Source organism: Lontra canadensis, unplaced genomic scaffold, assembly GCF_010015895.1.
Source record: "Lontra canadensis isolate GAN:19392208 unplaced genomic scaffold, GSC_riverotter_1.0 scaffold199, whole genome shotgun sequence".
Taxonomy (NCBI): Eukaryota; Metazoa; Chordata; class Mammalia; order Carnivora; family Mustelidae; genus Lontra; species Lontra canadensis.
This window is the reverse complement of record NW_022631193.1, coordinates 450,600-472,013: the sequence shown is the minus strand read 5'-3', so window position 1 is coordinate 472,013 and position 21,414 is coordinate 450,600. Positions and strand designations below refer to the sequence as shown.

General features: G+C 37.6%; 2 pseudogenes; both read right to left on the bottom strand.

The window, feature by feature from the left end:
* Positions 1 to 4,332: 4,332 nt before the first annotated feature.
* Positions 4,333 to 4,975, bottom strand: LOC116861462 (annotated as a pseudogene).
* Positions 4,976 to 19,548: 14,573 nt separating this feature from the next.
* Positions 19,549 to 20,487, bottom strand: LOC116861470 (annotated as a pseudogene).
* Positions 20,488 to 21,414: the final 927 nt, after the last annotated feature.

The following is a 21,414-nucleotide window of genomic DNA, read 5'->3' as shown; positions in this document are numbered from 1 at the left end:
TCAGGTGTCTGTGTACAGGTCTGATGTTATTCTGATGTTCTTTCCTCCATATGTAAGGAACCCTGTAACCCTGGCTATTCTTAAGATTGTTTCCTTGGCTTTAAAATTTACAAGCTTCACTATTATATATAGGTGTGTTGATCTATTTTTATTGATTTTGGGAGGGGTCCTTTCTGCCTCTTGGACTTGAATACTTCTTTCCTTCCCCAGATTAGGGAAGTTCTTGCTATGATTTGTTCAAATATACGCTCTGGCCCTCTCTCTCTCCACCCCCTTGGGGATCCCAATAATTCTGATATTGGAATGTTTCATGACATCATTAATCTCTGCAATCCTTTCTCATGTGCTGCTACTGGCTTATCTCTGTTTCCCTCATCTTCCTTTTTTTCCATCACCTTGTCTTCTAGATCACTAATTCTCTCTTCTGCCTCAGTTACCCTGGCTTTTTGAATATCCAATTTAGACTGAATATCATTCATAAAATTTTTTAGTTTGGCACAATTAGATCTCATTTCTACTCTTAGTGATTCTATATTGTCATTAAGTCTTTTTTCAAGCCTAGCTACTGACTTTATGAATGCTATTCTAAAGTCTGTCTCTGCCATTTTGCTTGTATCCATATCCATTATTTCTGTGGCAGATGACATTGTCTCTGTTTCTTTTCTGTTCTTAAAGATTTTATTTTTTTTTCTTTGACAGAGGGATACACAGCAAGAGAGGAAACACAAGCAGGGGGAGTGGGAGAGGGAGAAGCAAGCTTTCTGTGGAGCAGGAAGCCTGATGCTGGACTTAATCCCAGGACCTTTAGATCATAGCCTTGGCTGAAGGCAAATGCTTAATGACTGATTCATCTAGGTGCCCCTGCTTCTTTTCTTTGTTGAGGGTTCCTTCTCCTTGTCATTTTGTTGAGCAATGGTTGAGTGAATGAGCAAAGCCCAAAATATCAGCCACTCATGAACCAAGGAAAATACACCCTAGCAAAATCCTGAGCAATCAGAAGACACCACCAGAAAAACCAAGCCAAAATGAAACATGAGAATAAAATTTATAAAAGTAAAAAATTGTGAAAAAGTGAGTGATGAGAAGAAGGGCTAAAATCTCTTAGTGTGGACAAAGCAGAGTGTTTCAGTTGTTTTTGGGTGTATTTTGGTTTGTGTGTTAGAATACACTACTTCCCAAAATTACAGGGAAAGTATAACTTGTATATATATGTAAAAGTGAATACTGAAAAAAGGAGTACAACAAAACATATATCTATAAATATAAAGATGTGAAAAAATACAAGTTAAAAAGCAAGTATAAATTATAAGTTAATATAATAAACATCTAGTTGAAATGAGAAAAAGGTAAAAAAGAAAAAAAAGGAAAAGCATAAAAGAAAGAAAAAAAAGAGTTTTTTAAAAAAATTATTTATTTATTTGACAGAGAGAGAATGATCACAAGTAGGTAGAGAGGCAGGCAGAGAGGGGAGAAGAAGGCTCCCCGCTGAGCAGAGAGCCTAATGCGGGACTTGATCGTGATCCCTGAGATCACGACCCGAGACGAAGGCAGAGGCCCAACCACTGAGCCACCCAGGCACCCAAGAGAGAGTTTTATCTAAAATAATAATAATAATAATAATAAATAAGTGATTAGACAAGGCCTGGATCTCAATACACTATTTTCCCCTGGCATTGATATTTTAGTCTTATGGGGTCCATAGGGTTGCTGTCCTCTTGTTCTTCCAGCCTGTCTTCTGGAGGAACAGCCTGAAATTCTTTGTTCTCATGTAACCCTGCTTGAGCGTTGCTATGCCCACAATCAGGGGGATAGGCTCAGCAGAAACTTGTCTTCTGTGCTTTGTTTCCCTGGTGGCTTTCCAAGCCTCTTCTGAGGGTCTGAGAAAAAAAATGGCCACACCTAAATCTCTGGCCCAGAACAGAGAAATTACAGTTTGCTGTCTCCACTAAATCCCCCAGGACAAACAGTCTCTATTTCTGTTAGCACTGCCAAAATCCACAGGTTCCCACAATGTGTGCCCACAGTGACTCCCTCAGAGGTTGTCCCAGGGGTGTGGGAATGTTCCTGACCTTTGTGTTTCTAAAACAGTATCCAAAATATGGAGGGATCCCAAATGTCCATTGACTAATGAATGTTAAAAAAAGAAGTGAATATATATTAACTCAAAATAAGTAAAAAAGGAACTGTGATTAATCTGTCCAGAAAGATAAGAATGGGTATTAGCTACAACATGATGTTATAAAAACAGCATTAGAGAAATAAATGAATATAATAATAAAATAATATTTAAATTATGACAGTAGAGACAATGTAGAACTAAAAGGCAAACATGAAAAGAGGGTGGAAATAGGAAATAAAATTTGAGGTTCAATTTAAGAAAACAAAAAGGCACATAATAGGAATTCCAGAAGAAAAGAATAGGAAAAAATGCTCCTCTAAAATAAGGGAGCAATTCAAGAAGGAGGACAGCATGGGTTAAAAAGAAGGAGACCAGGGATGGGCTTGATGCTGATGAGACTGTAGGAGAACTCAGTGCAGATAAGCCTCACACATGCACTCTGAGCGAGACCAGAAAGACAGAGGTTGTAGAAGGGGTGGCATAGAAAGAAGAAATTGGGAGAATTCTGAAGTATTCACAATTTCTAGAGAATATTTATCAAGAGGAAGTATATACACATGGCAGAGAAGCAAATTAAAATCAACTAACCAAGATGAGGTGTAATTAACCAGGAAGAAAATAAAAATATTTATGTCTTTAAGAAAATGCAACCACAGTGCTAATGACTCAGTTGTCAACATGTACACTATCTTAATAATATAAACATTGAATTTTAGTTTGACAAAGCCAGTGGATCTATAACTTCCTTAAAGTGTTGGGAGGATAAGTTTGTATGTGGGTAAAGGTCAGGAGAATGGAAAGGATCTAAATGTAGATCATTGGTAGTCAAACTTATACCACTTACATAGCTATGGATTCTCAAAAGAACATTACATAACCTGATGACAAAGATAGGCCTTCCTTTGCCTCAAGGAGCAAAACTCACAGACTGCAACCATATTACATTATAAGCAATGTGAAGGAAAATATGTATTTGGGGTTTCAGAATTGCAATTAGTGAGGAATAGATTTGGGTAGCAACCCAAATTGTGTCCCCTTATGGAACAAAAGTCAAGGGTTTTAAAAGACAAAAGGGAATGCTTGTATGCATTGTTTTTAAGTAATCATTTTTTCATATGTCTGTTAGCCATTTGCATGTCTTATTTGGAAAAGTGTCTATTCATGTCTTCTGCCCATTTTTTGATGTGGTTATCTGTTTTGTGTGTGTTGAGTTTGAGGAGTTCTTTATAGATCCTGGATATCAGGCCTTTGTACTGTCATTTGTGAATATCATCTCCCATTCTGTGGGTTGCCTCTTTGTTTTGTTGACTGTTTCCTTTGCTGTGCAGAAATGTTTGATCTTGATGAAGTCCCAAAAGTTCATTTTTGCTTTTCTTTCCTTTGCCTTTGGAGACATATCTTGAAAGAAGGTGCTGTGGCTGATGTCGAAGAGGTTACTGCCTATGTTCTCCTCTAGGATTCTGATGTATTCTTCCCTCAACAATGAGGTCTTTTATGCATTTTGAGTTTATTTTTGTGTATGGTGTAAGAGAATGGTCGAATTTCATTCCTTTACACATAGCTGTCCAATTGTTCCCACACCATTTATTGAAGAGACTTTTTTTCACTGTATATTTTTTCCTGCTTTGTCAAAGATTATTTGACCATAGAGTTGAGGGTCCATATCTGGGCTCTCTACTCTGTTCCACTGGTCTATGTTTCTGTTTTTGTGCCAGTACCTTGCTGTTTTGGTGACCACAGTCTCCTAGTAAAGCTTAAAATCAGGCAACGTGGTGCCCGCAGTTTTGTTGTTCTTTATCAACATTTCCGTAGCAATTTGGGGTCTCTTCTGGTTCCATACAAATTTTAGGATTCTTTGTTCCAGCTCTTTGAAAAATGCCAGTGGAATTTTGATCGGAATGACATTGAAAGTAGAGATTGCTCTAGGCAGTATAGAAATTTTAACAATGTTTATTCTTCTGATCCATGAGCATTGAATGGTCTTCCATCTTTTTGTGTCTTCTTCAATTTCTTTCATGAGTGTTCTGTAGTTCCTCGAGTACAGATCCTTTACCTCTTTGGTTAGGTTGATTGCCAGGTATCTTATGGTTCTTGGTGCTATAGTAAATGGAATCAATTCTCTAATTTCCCTTTCTGTATTTTTGTTGTTGTTAAGGAAGCATTTTATTGTTGCTCCAAGTTTAGGAATTTTCACTGACAGAGAATCAGCACTTTCAGAAAACCTCCAGCATGGCCCTGCTCAGCTTCTGAATCTTGGTTTTCATGGACATATCAGCGTATTTCTCTCCGATACGGACATTCATTCCATGCATGGTTGATGGATCAGTCTTAACTTCCAATTTGAAGATGTGGCCTTTATTTAGGAAGCTATTCAGGACCATTTTTAATTCAGTAAAAAAGTGGCTTCATCTAAAGGAGATGCAGTGGTCACTGTGCACAGTACTTCTCCACAGTGGATGTTTATCATGGTCAAAAAGGCATAAATGACTCCGGCGGTATTGTCCAAGTGACCATTCTCTATGAGCACATTGATTGTCTTGGATGTGAGAGGAGAGAACCTTCTTTTGTGCTCATATCATTTAGGCTTTTCACTTTCGCAGAACACTTTTTATAGGGATTCGTAATGGAAGCAGCCATTTGGGGTTCCTTCAAGATTTGTGCTACTCTCAACAATTCTTTCTCTACTTGTTCCAGTTTATTCTGTTTAGATGCAGCAGAATAAAGAGCAGTGTCATAGCAATGTTTGATGCCATATACCTGAACAGGTGGCTGCATGAGCTTGGAAAATGGCCTGACCACAGTTGTACTAAAGCATTGAACCTGCTGAGACCAACCATACACTGCTGGGACAGACATCTTCTCAAGACCCTGTAGTTCAAACCCAAGTTAGAGGGAGAGATGCATGGGTGCACACATGCATCCTCCCTTTCTGTATTTTTATTGTTAGTGTATAGGAAATCAACTGATTTCTGTACATTGATTGTGTATCCTGCCACATTACTGAATTGATGTATGAGTTCTAGTAGTTTGGGGGTGGAGTCTTTTGGGTTTTCCATATAAAGTATCATGTCATCAAGAGAGAGAGTTTGACTTCTTCACTGCCTATTTGAATACATTTTATTTCTTTTTGTTGTCTAATTACTGTTGCTAGGACTTCTAGTACTATGTTGAACAAGAGTGGTAAGAGTGGGCATCATTGACTTCTTGCTGATCCCAAAGGGAAGGCTGTCAGCTTTTCCCCACTGAGGATGTTATTTGCTGTGGGTTTTTTATAGATAGCTTTTATGAAGTTGAGGAATGTTCCCTCTATCCCTATACTTTGAATCATATTAATCAGGAACAGATGTCGTACCTTGTCAAATGCTTTTTCTGCATCAATTGAGAGGTGAGAGGACCATGTGGTTCTTCTCTCTTCTCTTATTGATTTATTCTATCACACTGATTGATTTGTGAATGCTCACCATTATTAGCAATCAGGGAGATTCAAATCAAAACCACATTGAGATACCACCTTACACCAGTTAGAATGACCAAAATTAACAAGACAGTAAACAACATGTGTTGGAGAGGATGTGGGGAAAGGGGAACCCTCTTACACTGTTTCTGGGAATGCAAGGTGGTGCAGCCACTTTGGAAAACAGTGTGGAGATTCTTCAAGAAATTAAAAATAAAGCTTCCTTATGACTCTGCAATTGCACTATTGGGTATTTACCCTAAAGATACAGATGTACTGAAGAGAAGGGCCATCTGTACCCCAATGTTCATAGCAGCAATGGTCATAGTCATCAAACTGTGGAAAGGACCAAGACGCCCTTCAACAGATGAATGGATAAAGAAGATATGATCCATATATACTATGGAGTATTATGCCTCCATCAGAAAGGATGAATACCCAAATATTGTATCACCATGAATGGGACTGGAAGAGATTCTGCTGAGTGAAGTAAGTCAAGCAGAGAGTGTCGATTATCATATGGTTTTGCTTATTTGTGGAACATAAGGAATAACATGGAGGACATGGGGAGATAGAGAGGAGAAGTACGTTGGGGGATATTGGAAGGGGAGAAAAATCCTGAGAGACTGGGGACTCTGAGAAACAAACCGAGGGTTTTGGAGGGGAGTGCAATGGGAGTTTGAGTGAGCCTGATTGTGGGTATTAAGGAGGGCATGTATTGCATGGAGCACTGGGTGTGGTGCATAAACAACGAATTCAGGAACACTGAAAAGAAATTTAAAAAATAAAAAAAATAAAAGTAATTAAAGAACAACAAAAAAGAGAGTCATGATTAATGTTGATAGCAGAAAAGTAATCTTGGCTGAAGGTAATTGGTTGCTAAGACTATCACTAAGCAAAGTCTCTATCTGCAGCAAATTGCAGATGTTTAGGCAGCATTCTTAGAATATTTGCAGTTTATCCTAGGTCAAAGTCTATAGGTTCATCCAGTGAGGATGTACCCAAAGACTACTTCTTTAATGGCCTCCTGTCTCCATTTAAAAGTTTGACATGGGTGATTGCATTTCATTTTACCTTTCACATTTCCACCTTTTGATCAAGATTGTTCTCTAAAAGCATTGCTGATCAACTACAAATTTATTTAGTCCTAGATCTCTGGGTGGACACATTCCAGAAAGTCATGTCACATGTTGGCAATGAATTTTACTCTCTCTATTATTTTAATTAGTCACCCTTATTAGGGTTAGGACACAGTTGTGTAAAAAAGAGGTAGTTAGAGAATAATTCTTAGACAGTTTCCTCATCTGGGAATTTTATGAAGCCCTCTGGAGGTTCATATAAATAAGTCTTATTTATTATTTCTGCATGTTGAGTGACCATAGTCTTGTTAGTTGTAGATATTCTAGGTTTCAAAGCCATCAGCTAATTGAGTAGAACTTTCTTAGGTAGAAAATGAGCATAGCAATACTAATATTTTGAAAACTTCATGGACATCAAAAAAACCCAACTAGGTAATTAGGAAATTGTTAAGAAAGTTGAATTACTGACTGTTTCCTTTGTTGTGCAGAAAGTTTTTATCTTAGTGAAGTCCCAAAAGTTCATTTTTTCTTTTCTTTCACTTGCCTCTGGAGACGTATCTTGAAATAAGGTACTGTGGTTCATGTGGAAGAAATTACTGCTATATTCTCCTCTAGGATTTTGATGCATTCCTGTCTCACAGTGAAGTCTTTCATCCATTTTGATTTTATCTTTTTATATAGGGTAAGGAATGAATTGTCAGGTTTCATTCTTCTATATGTAGCTGTACAATTTTCCCAGCTCCACTTATTGAAGAGACTGTCTTTTTCTACTGGACATTTTTTCCTGCTTTTCCAAAGATTAGTTAGTTGACCATAGAGTTGAGAGTCCATTTCTGGGTTCTCTATTCTATTCCATTGCTCTATGTTTCTGTTTTTGTGCCAATACTATGTTGTCTTGGTGACCATAGCATTGTAATATAGCTCGAAGTCAGGCAATATGATGTCTCCAGCTTTGTTTTTCTTTTTCATCATTCCCTTGGTGATTCAGGATCTTTTATGGTTCCACACAAATTTTAGGGTTGTTTGTTCCAGCTCCTTGAAAATTGCCAATATGTTTAAAATTTTTTTTTTAAGATTTTATTTATTTATTTGACAGACAGAGATTACAAGTAGGCAGAGAGGCAGGCAGAGAGAGAGGAGAAAGCAGGCTCCCTGTTGAGCAGAGAGCCCAACGTGGGGCTCGATCCCAGGACTCTGAGATCATGACCTGAGCCGAAGGCAGAGGCTTCAACCCACTGAGCCACCCAGGCACCCCTTGCCAATATGTTTTCATAGGGATGGCATTGAAAGTATAAACTGCTCTGGTCAGGATAGAAATTTTAACAGTGTTCATTATTCTAATCCATGAGTATGGAATATTTTTCCATCTTTTTGTGTCTTCCTCAATTTCTTTCATAAGTATTCTGTAGTTTCTAGCATATAGATCTTTATCTCTTTAGTTAAGTTTATTCCTAGGTATCTTACAGTTTTTGTTGCTATCATGAATGGAATTGATTCCTTAATTTCTCTTTCTACAGCTACATTGTTAGTGTATGAAAGGCAACTAATTTCTGTGCATTGATATTTTGTATCCTGCCACATTACTGAATTGCTGTATGAGTTCTAATAATATGGGGGGTGGAGTCTTTTAGAAGTAGCCCATAGAATAGGAGAAGATATTTAGAAATTACATTACAGATAAAGGGCTGGTATCCAAGATAAAGAACTTCTCAAACTCAACACTCAAAAAACTCATAACCCAGTCAAAAAATAAGCAGAAGACATGAACAGACACTTCTCCAAAAAAGACATACAAGTGGCTAAGAGACACATGAAAAAATGTTCATCATTAGCCATTAAGGAAACACAAATCAAAACCACAATGAGATATCACCTTACACCAGTTAGAATGACAAAAATTAACAAAACAAGAAACAACAAATGTTGGCAAGGATGTGGGGAAGGGGAACCCTCTTACAATGTTGGGGGAAATGTAAGCTGATACAGCCACTCTGGAAAACAGTATGACAATTCCTCAGACGTTAAGAATAGAGCTACCCTATGACCCAGCAACCACTACTAATGCATTCCCAAAGATATAGACAGTAAAAAGAAGGGGCAGGTGCACCCCAATGTTCATAGCAGCAATGTCCACAATAGTGAAACTGTAAAAGGAGCTGAGATGCCCTTCAGCAGATGAATGGATAAAAAAGTTGTGGGACATATACACAATGGAATATTATTCAGCCATCAGAAATGAATACCCACCATTCGCATGGATATGGATGGAACTGGAGGGGATTAAGTTAAGTGAAGTAGGCCAAGCAGAGAAAGACAATTATATGGTTTCACTCATATGTGGAACATAAGCACAGTCTGAAGGACCATAGGGGAAAGGAGCAATATCCAATGGTGGAGAAATGGAGAAATCCAGAGAGGGGGATGAATCGTGAGAGTTTATAGGCCCCAAGAAACAATATGGGAGTTTCAGAGAGTAGGGGGAGAGGGTAACAGGGTGATGGGTATTGAGGAGGGCAAGTGCTGTGATGAGCACTGGGTGTTATACTTAACTTATGAATCACTGAACACTACATCAAAAACTAATTATGTACTATACAGTGGCTAACTGAATATAGTAAAAAAAAAAAAAAAGTTACTCAATGTAGAAACATGTATTTAAAAAAAAGAGAAGGATAATCAGTGTTAAAATTTCATTTTCTGAGTTGGTATCTCCACTTTGAAATAAATTAAGATGCCTGATATTTACTAATGATATATTAAACATTCAAGTAATTGAACTTCTCTAAAAATGTTGAATTATTATCTTAAGTTCTCAATAAATGTATCAGTACAATAGAATAGAGCTAAGGAACTAAATAAACTTTACATCATTGATTACCAAGAATTTAGATTAGGGGTAAAGTTATGGTCCAGTTTATTGGTTGATAAAGAATATTTCATCTCTTATAAGGAAAAGCTTCACAAGCTCTTCAAAAAGTCTTTTTTTAAGAAAATAATTTATTGCATTTTTTTGACAAGTCAGCAAGGTCAGTAATTTTATATTTATAACAAAATGTAGTGTACAGTAAAAAATGGAGTCATTGCTGACAATTTTTTTTTTTACCAAGTGTTCAGTTAGACTAATACAGTTATGGCTAGGAAAAGTTGAAATGAAGTATGGGACCTCCTGCTTGTAATAATTTAACCCAATAGGCAACACCCTTAGGTTAATATGTAGTGGCATCTGAGACCAAAGAGAAATTAGGAAAGATCAAGCAGTCTCTGACTTTGTGAAGAGATTCAGAGTTTTTGATGACAGATCCTAATGGAGAAATTTTTACTTTTGTAATAGACTGGGAAGATATGGATAAGAACATTGTCTCTTGACATGAGAGATGAGAAAAAAAAAGTAAGAAGCAGTAAGATAAGGGTGTAGAAATCTGCTCCAGTCATTGTGGGAAAGCTGTTTTCTTTAGCTATCATTTACTTCATTCCTGGAAATCCTCACTTTTGGGTCACCCAGTAAAGTCTTGGTGTTTTCTTCAGGTGCAATATGTTAATCTAAGAACGTATTTCTTTGAATATTGTGGCACAAAAATTGATTAATTGCATCTGATAAAGGTCTTTCTAACAAGATTAAAGAGTCTTTCTTGAGGTATTTTTTTCTACTAGATGAAGTCCCAGGTTGTAAATTGTTATGTATAAGTTTTTTGTTTGTTTGTTTGTTCGTTTTTATCTCTCAGCAGCATGCTGTGAAATTTGTTCTACCAAAACATGGTTATTTTTAATTAAAGTAATTAGGGATTTATAATATTAAAGTATATCTAATGTTATCATCTCTGGATCAGAGAAGCAGAGCTATGTTCATTGGACATCCTGTTACCAAGAGAAAAGATTCTTACTGAACTTATGTAAATACATATATAGTCACAAAAAAATAAAATTTAACAGTTTTCACTGCAACTCTTCAAACATGGATTTCACAAGATAAACAAAGAATTACAAGGTATTAAATTTGTGGTTTTTGTGTGCTAAGCCTTTGAAAATGAAATGACATCTGTTCATTCATCCAATTAATAAATTTTAACACATTCTATACCAGGAAATTTTCTTGGTACTTGAGTTGAATCAGGGAACAAATTCAAAATGCCTGTCCTTGTGTATGTAATGCATAAAATCTAATATAATTGAATAAGCTTAAAGTTATAATAAAAATGAACTAAGTAATATGAAATATCAAAATTGATCATATAGGTATTTATTTATTGCCTTTACAACCTTATTTAATACTGCAAACTAAAGTATTATAACAGAAACAAATTTTAAATATTTTCTTGAACTTTGAAACTCTGAACTTTTGAAGGAAACACTCAGTGGGATGTTTGGCAACTGATTGACAAGGACATGGTAAGCATATTGGTTTAATAAGATGTACCACCATCACACTCCCAACTGAAAAAAAAATGAAAAATTCCTCTGGTTTTAGCTAATTATAAACTTCAGAATTCACCTGTTGTTCTATTAAATAACATTTCAATACCATAAAATTAATCATTATTACAACCATCCTAACTCATATATATCAATTCTGTATGTTGGTTCCACTATCAAAGGAACAAGACTGAGACAAAGTGAAAGTTATGCAAAGCCTTATTCTATGCCAAGCATTAGAAGTTAGACTGACTAGCCAGGGTAATGAGGCTGAGACAAAGTGAAAGTTACGTAAAGCTTTATTCTATGCCAAGCATTAGAAGTCAGACTGACCGGCCAGGGTTGCCCCTGAAGAGAGCGATCCCCCCTTGGTCTTACAGGCTAGTTTTATAGGGCACAACCGCAGACCTTTATATATGTGGCTTTGGCTGATTGGATGTTTCCACCTGTCTGGCCTTGTTTTAGATGTGTGTTTTAGTAATAGTTACCTGGAACCGATATAAACAAAATGGCCTTGTTTTAGGCGTGTGTTTTAGCAACAGTTACCTGAACTGATATCAGTAACTGTTGAGGCATTTATTAAACAACAAAATGTCTACCTAGGCCACATGGTGTCACTATGGCTAAGTAGGCCCAGGCAGGCCCTAGGGATTTAACAGGTTTTAATGTGGAATTGATCCCAACACTGTATAGTTAGGATTTCAAACACTTTGTATGCACATTGTTATCAGACTTCACTTACCAGAATTTCACTTTATCCAAAATAGGCTAACTTTCCAAGTATGTACTGTCACTTTCTAGACAACAAAGTTCTGAATTCTCTTCTCTAAACTAAATAATTGTCTAAATATTTTCCTTTTCTGATCACTCTTAAGTGTCCAAAACTTTCCTGGATATTTATTCAGTAAAGCATTTGCTACTTATGTAAGAAGTAGGCTTTATATTACTGACCACTACATTTTTTTATATTCTATAAATATGCTTTTAAATATTTACTATATAAATAAAATATGCAAAGCAAGGGTCAGTTGATGTCATGCCCATATCCTTCACCTGTAGAAAGACCCCACAGGGTCTTACCAAATTTCAACAAGGACAATCAGGTTCTTGTTAGACCAGCCCAGCTGGAATCCAACAAAAAATTAACAGATTTCTTTTAGCATGTTACTCCAGAAGGACTTTTTTCCCTAGGTCACTCAGGATTAACATGCTGAGAGCTGTATACTGTGCCACATGCTTCTTTCTTTCTTTTTAAAAAATATTTTATTTATTTGTTGCTTCTTTCTTTTCTATCAATTAATAACAAGATTTGGAATAAAAACACAAGACCAAAAATCAGAAGACATGGTTCTGGAACTCCCATTTCCCACCTGCTTGAGAGAGGTGATGATGTGCTCTAAACATCAGTTTCTTCATTTACCATGAGGTTAATTCCTTCTCCAAATACTTCTTAGAATTTTGAAATGATTGGGAACCTGGGTGTCTCAGTGGGTTAAGCCTCTGCTTTTGGCCCAGGTCATGATCTCAGGGTCCTGGTTCAAACCCCACATTGGGCTCTCTGCTCAGCAGGGAGTCTGCTTTGCCATCTCTCTCTGCCTGCTGCCCTGCCTACTTGTGATTTTTCTTTGTGTCAAATAAATAAATAAAATCTTAAAAAAATAATTTTCTGATGATCAAAATCAGATAATTCAGTGAATATGCTTTGGAAAATGGGGACAGTTACTTTTCTCTTCATCTTTGCTCACAATTTAGAATAGTATCTGACGTCTTGTGAGAATACAATTGATACTTATGAATAATTTAAATTTATAACTTTCATTCCCCTTTCTGAGAAGTTGAAGAAAGAGGAAACACTGATGATCATAAGTTATCTTATAGGATAAGTTGGTACAATTATTGGGGAAAAATACCTGGTCATTTCTTTTTTTTTTTTTTTTTTTTAAAGATTTTATTTATTTATTTGACAGACACAGATCACAAGTAGACGGAGAGGCAGACAGAGAGAGAGAGGAGGAAGCAGGCTCCCTGCCGAGCAGAGAGCCCGATGCGGGACTCGATCCCAGGACCCTGAGATCATGACCTGAGCCGAAGGCAGCGGCTTAACCCACTGAGCCACCCAGGCGCCCGACCTGGTCATTTCTTGTAAAATAGGACCAGTTTTATGAGTGAGGAGAAGGGATACCGACAATATATATTATGTGATGTCTAGAATGTTTAAAACATTAAGTACAGCATACAAGAGAGAAGTGCATATGTCAGATGCAGTGAGACTGATAAATTATCACAAAATGAACACTTCAATGCAATCTCCACTGAGGTGGGAAATAGACTTTTAACAACACCAAAGGTTCCTCTTCTTTCCTACCCCAGTCATTAACTCCTATGGCATTTCTAGGAACTCATATAAATGCACATCCTTTACCAGTTGTTTTTCAATACTTTTGAAATATTTCCAAAGTCTGTGTTAAATGCCTTTCTTAAATGTGCAAATGATTCACCCAGATCCTGGCAGGATTCTGAGGAAATAAGACACACAAATATCCAAAGTACAGGGGAAATGGGAACTGTGAAATGAAAGATTGTGAGAAGGGAAAGACCAGGAGAGATACTACTATAAAGGCAAGAAGAAGGAAAAAAACAAAAGAGGAAGTATCAATGTATAGACTCAAGGTAATTAAAAGGGAATGAAACTGAACTGAAACAACATTAGTATATTTCTTCAATGAATCCTAGTCAATTTCTTCACTTGGAGATTTATCTATCCAAGCAATTCCTCCATTTCTTTTTTGTTTAATTTCTGGATATGATCAAGTTATTAGGAACATTCCAAGGTAAAACCAACCTTAAAAAGCTATTGATAAGCATGTTTTACTTGCATCAACATCAATGGAGAAAACATTTTCACCTCTATGTTGACATTAGATTAACACGAGTTTAAGTAATCATTTAATAGTGTTTGTCAACAATAAAACCTCTAAAACATGGGCCCAACATTTTCTAAGCTTTTTATTAATAGAGAAAATAAACAACAGATGAATCACAGCTTCTTTTTTATTTGTCATGTTTTAGAACCATTCAGTAGAAAGTTAAAAATAGATAAATGGATGAAGACAGTTCTATCAGAGTAGCTTTTGTTTAGTTAATAGTCTATCAAAACTTGGCTTCTAGCCAATCACCACAGTTAACCGAAAGCTAATTAGAATCAGAGATATTTTTCTACCAGTATAGCACATCAAGAAATTGAGAATGGAAGAATTAACCAAGAGAAGTAACTTAGCTAGTGAAATTTCTCGATTTATTCATTCTATGTTTATCTATACCATATTATTAGGGCATAAAAAAGGTTCCATTCAAAGACCCCTCCCTAACCAAGCTTACAGACAAAACTCACAGGTTTTTATAATTTCCCCTCTCTGTTTTTTATTTTTTTTTTTCCTAGGTAGTGGTGCTCAACATTCTTAGAAAATAGACCACAACTACAAAACATACTGTTCTGTAGCTGGACCACAACCCACATCCTAGATGAGCCCTGGGCAGAGGCTCTCAGAAAACCTGCCACCTCCTGTTCTACCTGGCCAAGAGTCAACTCCTTAACCACTCATCTTTGGACATAGGGGCAATCCTCCCACATCTTCAAAACTCTTAAAAGGCTCAGCCTGACAGAAACTTGGGGCCAACATCTCACTTGATGTCTGGTCCCTCTCCTCCCCCTGGGAAAGTGAATAAGCTCTCTCTCCCTTATGGCTCTACTCTTTGTGCAATTATTTGTCACCCACATTACCAGGCCATCTTAACATTTTGGTGGCCCTATACATGAGGACTGGACACTGCTTACCATCTCAACCAGATATCCTTGTCAACTAATATTGGGTGAGTCAAAATTTTCATTTTTAAGAGGGCTCTGTGAGATTTTGAGCATTAGGAATTATCACTAGGTCTTGACTGATTCCCCATGACAGGTTCTTGATTCCCCAAGCCCCAGTACTGGGCTCAGTCAACAATCAATGTATCGACCATTGGAGGGACACCTCTTCTGGTTCTTTCCACAGTTTTGGGACCATCAATCCCTTTCCCTCACAGAAACCCTTGAGTTTGAGTGATACCCTTTTCTCTTGTGCTTGGTACTGGTCAGGGTTTCATCTTCTTCTTGGGATGCTGGATCAAGATGTCTCCCTTCATAATTTTTCCCTTTGTTCCAGCCTTCAAAATCTTCTTTCTCCTATTCCTAAATTTCCAGATAGGGAATACCTTGTCTAGCCTTCCTAAGGATTCCCCTCTGGAGTTATTTCCCTAAAAATATCAAAAACCTCCAACTGGAACAAGATACTTAGCTCAAATGTCTATTTTCTACTGTAATACAGCATGACCCCAATATAAATTATGGGGGTCAATATAATTTATGGGGGTCAATATAAATTATGACTAGAAGATCTGGCTATGGAATGGCTCTCTTAATCAAAATACTCTTTTCCAACTGAGTTTATATTTTCATTGCCTTAGTAAATGATGTGAGGTTCCTATGTCAAAGCTTTCTTTGAATTTGATCATCATCCTGACCTTTATGTTGCTTGCCATTTGCTCTTTCTATTGTCCCCAAAAGACACCTCTCTCTCTCCAATTCTTCTGACTCAGACTTCAACCCTGCTGAACAACCTCTGCCTTTCCACTTGCCTATAGTCAATCCTCCCTTGGCAACTCTGAACTCTCCATCTTCCCCTCTTTCCATTAAGATGTGTCAGAGCCCCCATTACCCTCCAGCCCTTGCCTCAACATCCTGATATTTATCCCATCCATGCTTCTTCTGGCCACTTTTACCAATTTCCTGATGTTCCTGCCACCCAATTCCATCTTTATGAGGTGCCTGGAGCAGAGGCATTGTTCAAGTCCATATTCCCTTCTCCATGACAGATCTTTATCATATAGAATCTAAACTTGGCTCTTTCTCTCAACCAATCCCTCTAGGTTCACTAAGCAATTTGAGTATCTCATCCTTTCTTATGATTTATCCTAGAGAGACCTCTATGTTATTCTCTCCACCTGTACCAGCCCAGAGAAAAAGACCAGAATTTTTTCCAAGGCTACTGAATATGCTGATATGAACTGCAGACAACTTGCACAATAGGCTCCCAGCAAATCAATGGCTCCCTTACCTGAGCCCAGTTGGAATTATCAGCTCTTCTCAAGAACAAGGTCAAAGATGACCACATGGTCGCTCACCTTATAGAAGGTATGAAAGGAGCAGCTTCTAAACAGGTCAGTTATGAAAGGTTAAAGAAGATCATCCAGAGATGAGATGAAAACCCTGCCCTTATTCTCACTTACTTGACTGAGGCTGTATAAAAATTCACCATTCTTGATCCTAACTCTTACAAAGGAAAATCTATCCTGGCTATGCATTTCATCTACCAGTAAGCTCCAAACATTAGAAAAAAATGAAACAAAACACAACTTTAGAAACTATATAAAGGCCCTCAAACTCTTTAATCTGAACTACTAGACCCAGTCTTCAAGGTTTTTTACAGAAGAGAGGAGGATATCAAAGGAAAAAGAGACAAAGTATCAAAAAATGATTTCAGACTTATCCGATCCTGACTATTGTCCTTAATGGAGCTATTCAGGAAAAATCTTACCCTACTAGCTCAACCCAAACATCCCACAAGCCCCCTCTGAGAGCTTGTTTCACCTACAGTAAACCGGGTCACTGGCCTAAACAATATCCTAATAAAAACCATCGCTTGAAACCCCTTCCCCTCCTGTAAGCAGGTTGGCCACTGAAAGAGTAACCAAAGTAGGGGGAGAACCACCCAAAATCTGTCTTTGGGGCCCAAACAAGGGGCATCAGCCATATCCCTGGTGGCAGATCTCTTGGGACTTCTCTAAGACAGGTACTCACACAGCCCAGGATTGGCAAAGGCTCCTGTACATGTCATCTCCATCTCCATGGCTGAAACCAGGGTAACTCTCCATTAACACTGGGACAATCTACAGCACTTTCCCAGAAGTTTCCAGAAATTCTTTTTCCTCCTCCACATGTGTCAGGATTTACAGTGTTCTTTCTCAACCTCCAGTTACCCCGCTTTTCTCATGTGCCCTGGGAGATCAAATCTTTAGCCATTCCTTTCTTGTTTGGCCATGCTGTCTTGTCCCCTTCCTGGAATAACTAGGGATGTTCCCATCAAGACTAGGTACTCACCTTCATCTGCACCTGTCCATCCCCAATCCCAATTCTTGGGACTCCTTACTGAACCAACAAACCTTGTTTCCACTTCACTCTCTCCAGGTATGACTTTGGTTCCCACACCCATGTGAGATATCTCAGAATCAGTTAAGATTGCTCAACTTACCCCGTTACTATATGCCTTAAGGATTCAGCTTGTTTCCTTTCAAAACTGTAGTATCCTCTTAAAGCTGAGTCCTTGTGAGGTTTATAACCTCTTGTTTCCAAATCCCTTACATTAAAATTAAAACATACTAATTCTCCTTACAGTACTCCACTCCTTCCATTCAAAAAGCTAGATGTTTTTAGACTAGTTTAGGATCTCACAATTATCAACGAGGCATTTGTCCCCACCCACCTCATTATTTCCAGTTCATACACCCTTCTCCACCATTTGACCCTACACCATGCACTTCACTGTCTTAAATCTTAAAGATGTATTTTTCACTATTCCCATCTCCCCAGAATCCCAAGACCTTTCCACCTTCACCTGGGCTGACCCTGACACCTGATGCTCTCAACAGTTAACTTGGAGTGTTTGCCCATAAGGTTTTAGAGATAGCCCCCATTTATTTGGACAAGCTTTGACCTAAGATCTCTCTAATCTCTCTCTCCCAAGTAGTACCCTTTTCTAATTCATAGATGCCTCTATAGCCTTTCTTTTCCCACTTCTATTTCTGGCTTCATCACACTCCTAACCTTCCTAAACAACAAAGGTTATAGATTGTTCTTCTCCAAATCTCAACTTAGTCAGCAATTTTTCACATGCCTTGGAAGCCCTGGCTTTCAGAACAAAGCAGTCTGCTACCAGAATGTCACGCTCCTGTCTCTTTTGCAGCTAGGTAGGGAGAGCTCTATGACCCTATTCAGGAAATATTTACAGAATAATGACTTTCTCCCATTTTCCCAATCAAGAATAATTTCAAATAGAGAGGAGGGAATAAAAGAATTCTATTCAAAGTCCCTTCCCTGACCAAGCATGCATACAAAACTCACAGTTGTAAGGAATTGATCCTAACTTATTTTTCTTGTTTTTCTAGGTCATAGGGCCCCACATTCTCAGAAAATAGACCACAAGACATATTATCTAGCTGGACCACATCCCATATCATGGACAAGCCCCAGACAGAGCCCTTGGAAAAACTTGCCTCCTTCTGCTCTACCTGGCTAAAAGTCAAACCTCTCCCCACTCCTACCCCCCATGAACACAACAGAAACCCTCTCAAATCCTTCAGAAACCTTTAAAAAGCCCAGCCTGACAGAAACTCCTGGCTGACATCCCTCTTGGATGATATTATATATATATATATGTATACACACACACACACACACACACACACACACACACACACACACATATATATACACACATACACACACCCCCGCATATATCCATATGTGATACATATGTGATACATATGTCACATATATCACATATGATATTCATTCTCCTCTCTTGGAGAGTGAATGAATTCTGTTCTGCTTGTGGTTTTACTCTTTGAAGAATTCTTTGTCACCCACATTACAGGCCACCCTAGCAGGGCATGAATGCAAGTTTTTGAGGATTTTAGCCATGTTGCTATCTGAATGACAGAAATCAGATTTTATTCAACTAGTAAATGTTTATTGATTTCCAGGAACATATGAGACTCTATGTGAATAAAGGCATGATAACTACCCATAGTTTAATTTCAGTAGTTAGAGAATACAAACACTCATAAAAGATGACTAAGAATACAGAAACCAAAATACAATTAAATTATTTTCATAAAATTTTCCTAAATAAAGCTGCTACATTATCATTAGAAAGTATTTAATTTATATGAATGTTTGATATTAAATCCTCAAGGATATGGTGACTGCTCCTTGCAATTTCTGTTCAAAAATTGATCAATAATATAGATGCAAAAGACACATAAACATGTGTAACATAAAAATATTTATTCAGTACTCTTAAAAGGGGCATTTGGCCTGTTTGGGATTATTTACGGTGTTACTTGAAGAGAATGCTGTCTGGAAAAAGTTTTACAGTGAATCCAGATTAGAGAATTGGCCAATTATGATACTTGTATTCTTTGCTTATTGTTCCTAAGTGATTTTTGCAAAGATATGATTTTACCTATTGATAATTCAGGATTACTAAAATCACAGTGAATATTTTTCCAGAATAAAAAGCATATTTTATGAAATAAATGTGGGCCAGTGGCTACAACACAAATGATGTGTGTATCTGGCCCCCTCTAGTATTTCCTGGACAAATCCAGCACTCTCATTCTCCAAGGGGAGGACCATCTTCCCAGCATTTTCTTAGAGCTGTGGCCACATCTTTATTCCTCAAACTGTATATGAGTGGGTTGAGCATTGAGGTGAGGATGGTATAGAAGGTGGATACAAACTTGTCTTTCTCTGGTGTGTGGTAAGAATGGGGCAGCACATTTGTGTAGAAGGCTGCACCATAGGAAATGCTCACCACCAAAATATGGGAGGAAGAGTTAGCAAAGTCTTTATGCCGGCACAGTTCATCCAATGGACAGTAAGCAAGATGCATTTATAGGAAACAGAGATGATGGATATAGGGATGAGCAGCATTAGCACACAGTAGGCATACATCAGAGTCTCATAGAGTGATGTATCAAGACATGACATTTTTAATACTGCTGAAATCTCACAGAAAAAGTGATTAATTTCTCCAGAAATTAATCAGTAGGGGAAACTCATGGTGAATGGGGTCAGCATGAATCCATCTAAGGAGCCACCAACCCAGGAGCCCACCACCATGAACAAACAAATCCTGCAGTTTATGAGGAGAGGATATCTCAGGGGTTTTCACACAGCCATGTACCGGCCAGAGGCCATGAGGCCTAGCAAGTAAAATTCATCTCCAATTAGGGTTAGGTAGAGGAAGATCTGAAGTATGCATCCCAAAAAGGAGATGATCTTTTCCTTGGATAGAAGATCTTGCAACATTTTTTAAGAGTTATGCAAATGTAAATGGTATCCATGAAAACTGGCTGAGTAAAAAGTACATGGGTGTATGGAGGTGAGAGTCCACATGGATGAGCAGAATCATGATCACATTGGCTGTTACAGCCACCAAAAAAAAAAAAAAAAAAGGAGAAGACCACTGCAAAGATAAGCCCAGGAATGCAGGATGTGTGATGAGTCCCAAGAGGATAAAGTTGGTGGCGCTCTGGAGAATGGTCTTCATTCTCATGCCACATGGTAGCTCCTGGGGCTCCAAAATAAAAATGTTGCTAGGCTAATTAATAATTGATATTTGGGCAGGGCCAACTATGGATAATATGTCAGAAGCAGCATGGGATAAAGGAAAAAATATAGAATTCAGAATAATTTTGAATTGTAGTTTCAATATTGGTATAATTATGGTCTATGTGATATTAGACAGATAAACTATAACACTTTCATTATCTGTGAAAGGTAATCATAGGTCTATATCTCTGTGGGCTGGGCATGAAATATAAATATAATAGTTTATATGAAACCACTTTCAAAATTTGCTTTATTTTATTCTGAACTATCTTCTTTAAATTTTTTATAAGCTTATTAATTTAGATCAAATATTTCCTGAGGTTGATAACTGCGCCTTCCCCTCCATATTGCTTTGCAACAAAAATTCAAGGGTTGATTGAATTTAAGTTTTTCTCTGCAGTGAAGATTATTACATTATTAAGATCATACATTGACATACATTTGTGATTTCATAAATTGATAGAAAATAAAGATGAACCCAATAAATCTAGATGAATTTAGTATTTGGTGCTGCTGTTTATTATTTTTTAATGATAAATCATCATCATCATCATCATCATCATTATTATTATTACTTTTGAGGGAGATAGGGAGAGGGAAGGACAGGCAGAGGGAGAGAGAAAATCCCAAGCAGGTTCCACATCCAGCACAGAGCTCAATGTGAAGCTCGATTTCACAACCCTGAGATCATGCTCTGAGCTGAAATTAAGAGTTGAATGCACTCACTGAGCCACCCAGGTGCCCTCGGGCATCTGTTATTACTAAACAGCTTTTTGAATGGTTGGGACATTAGGGATTAACAGGACAGTGCTACTAACTTAAACTGAGGATCAGGGTCAGTTGGACTATGGTGAGATGCGTTCCC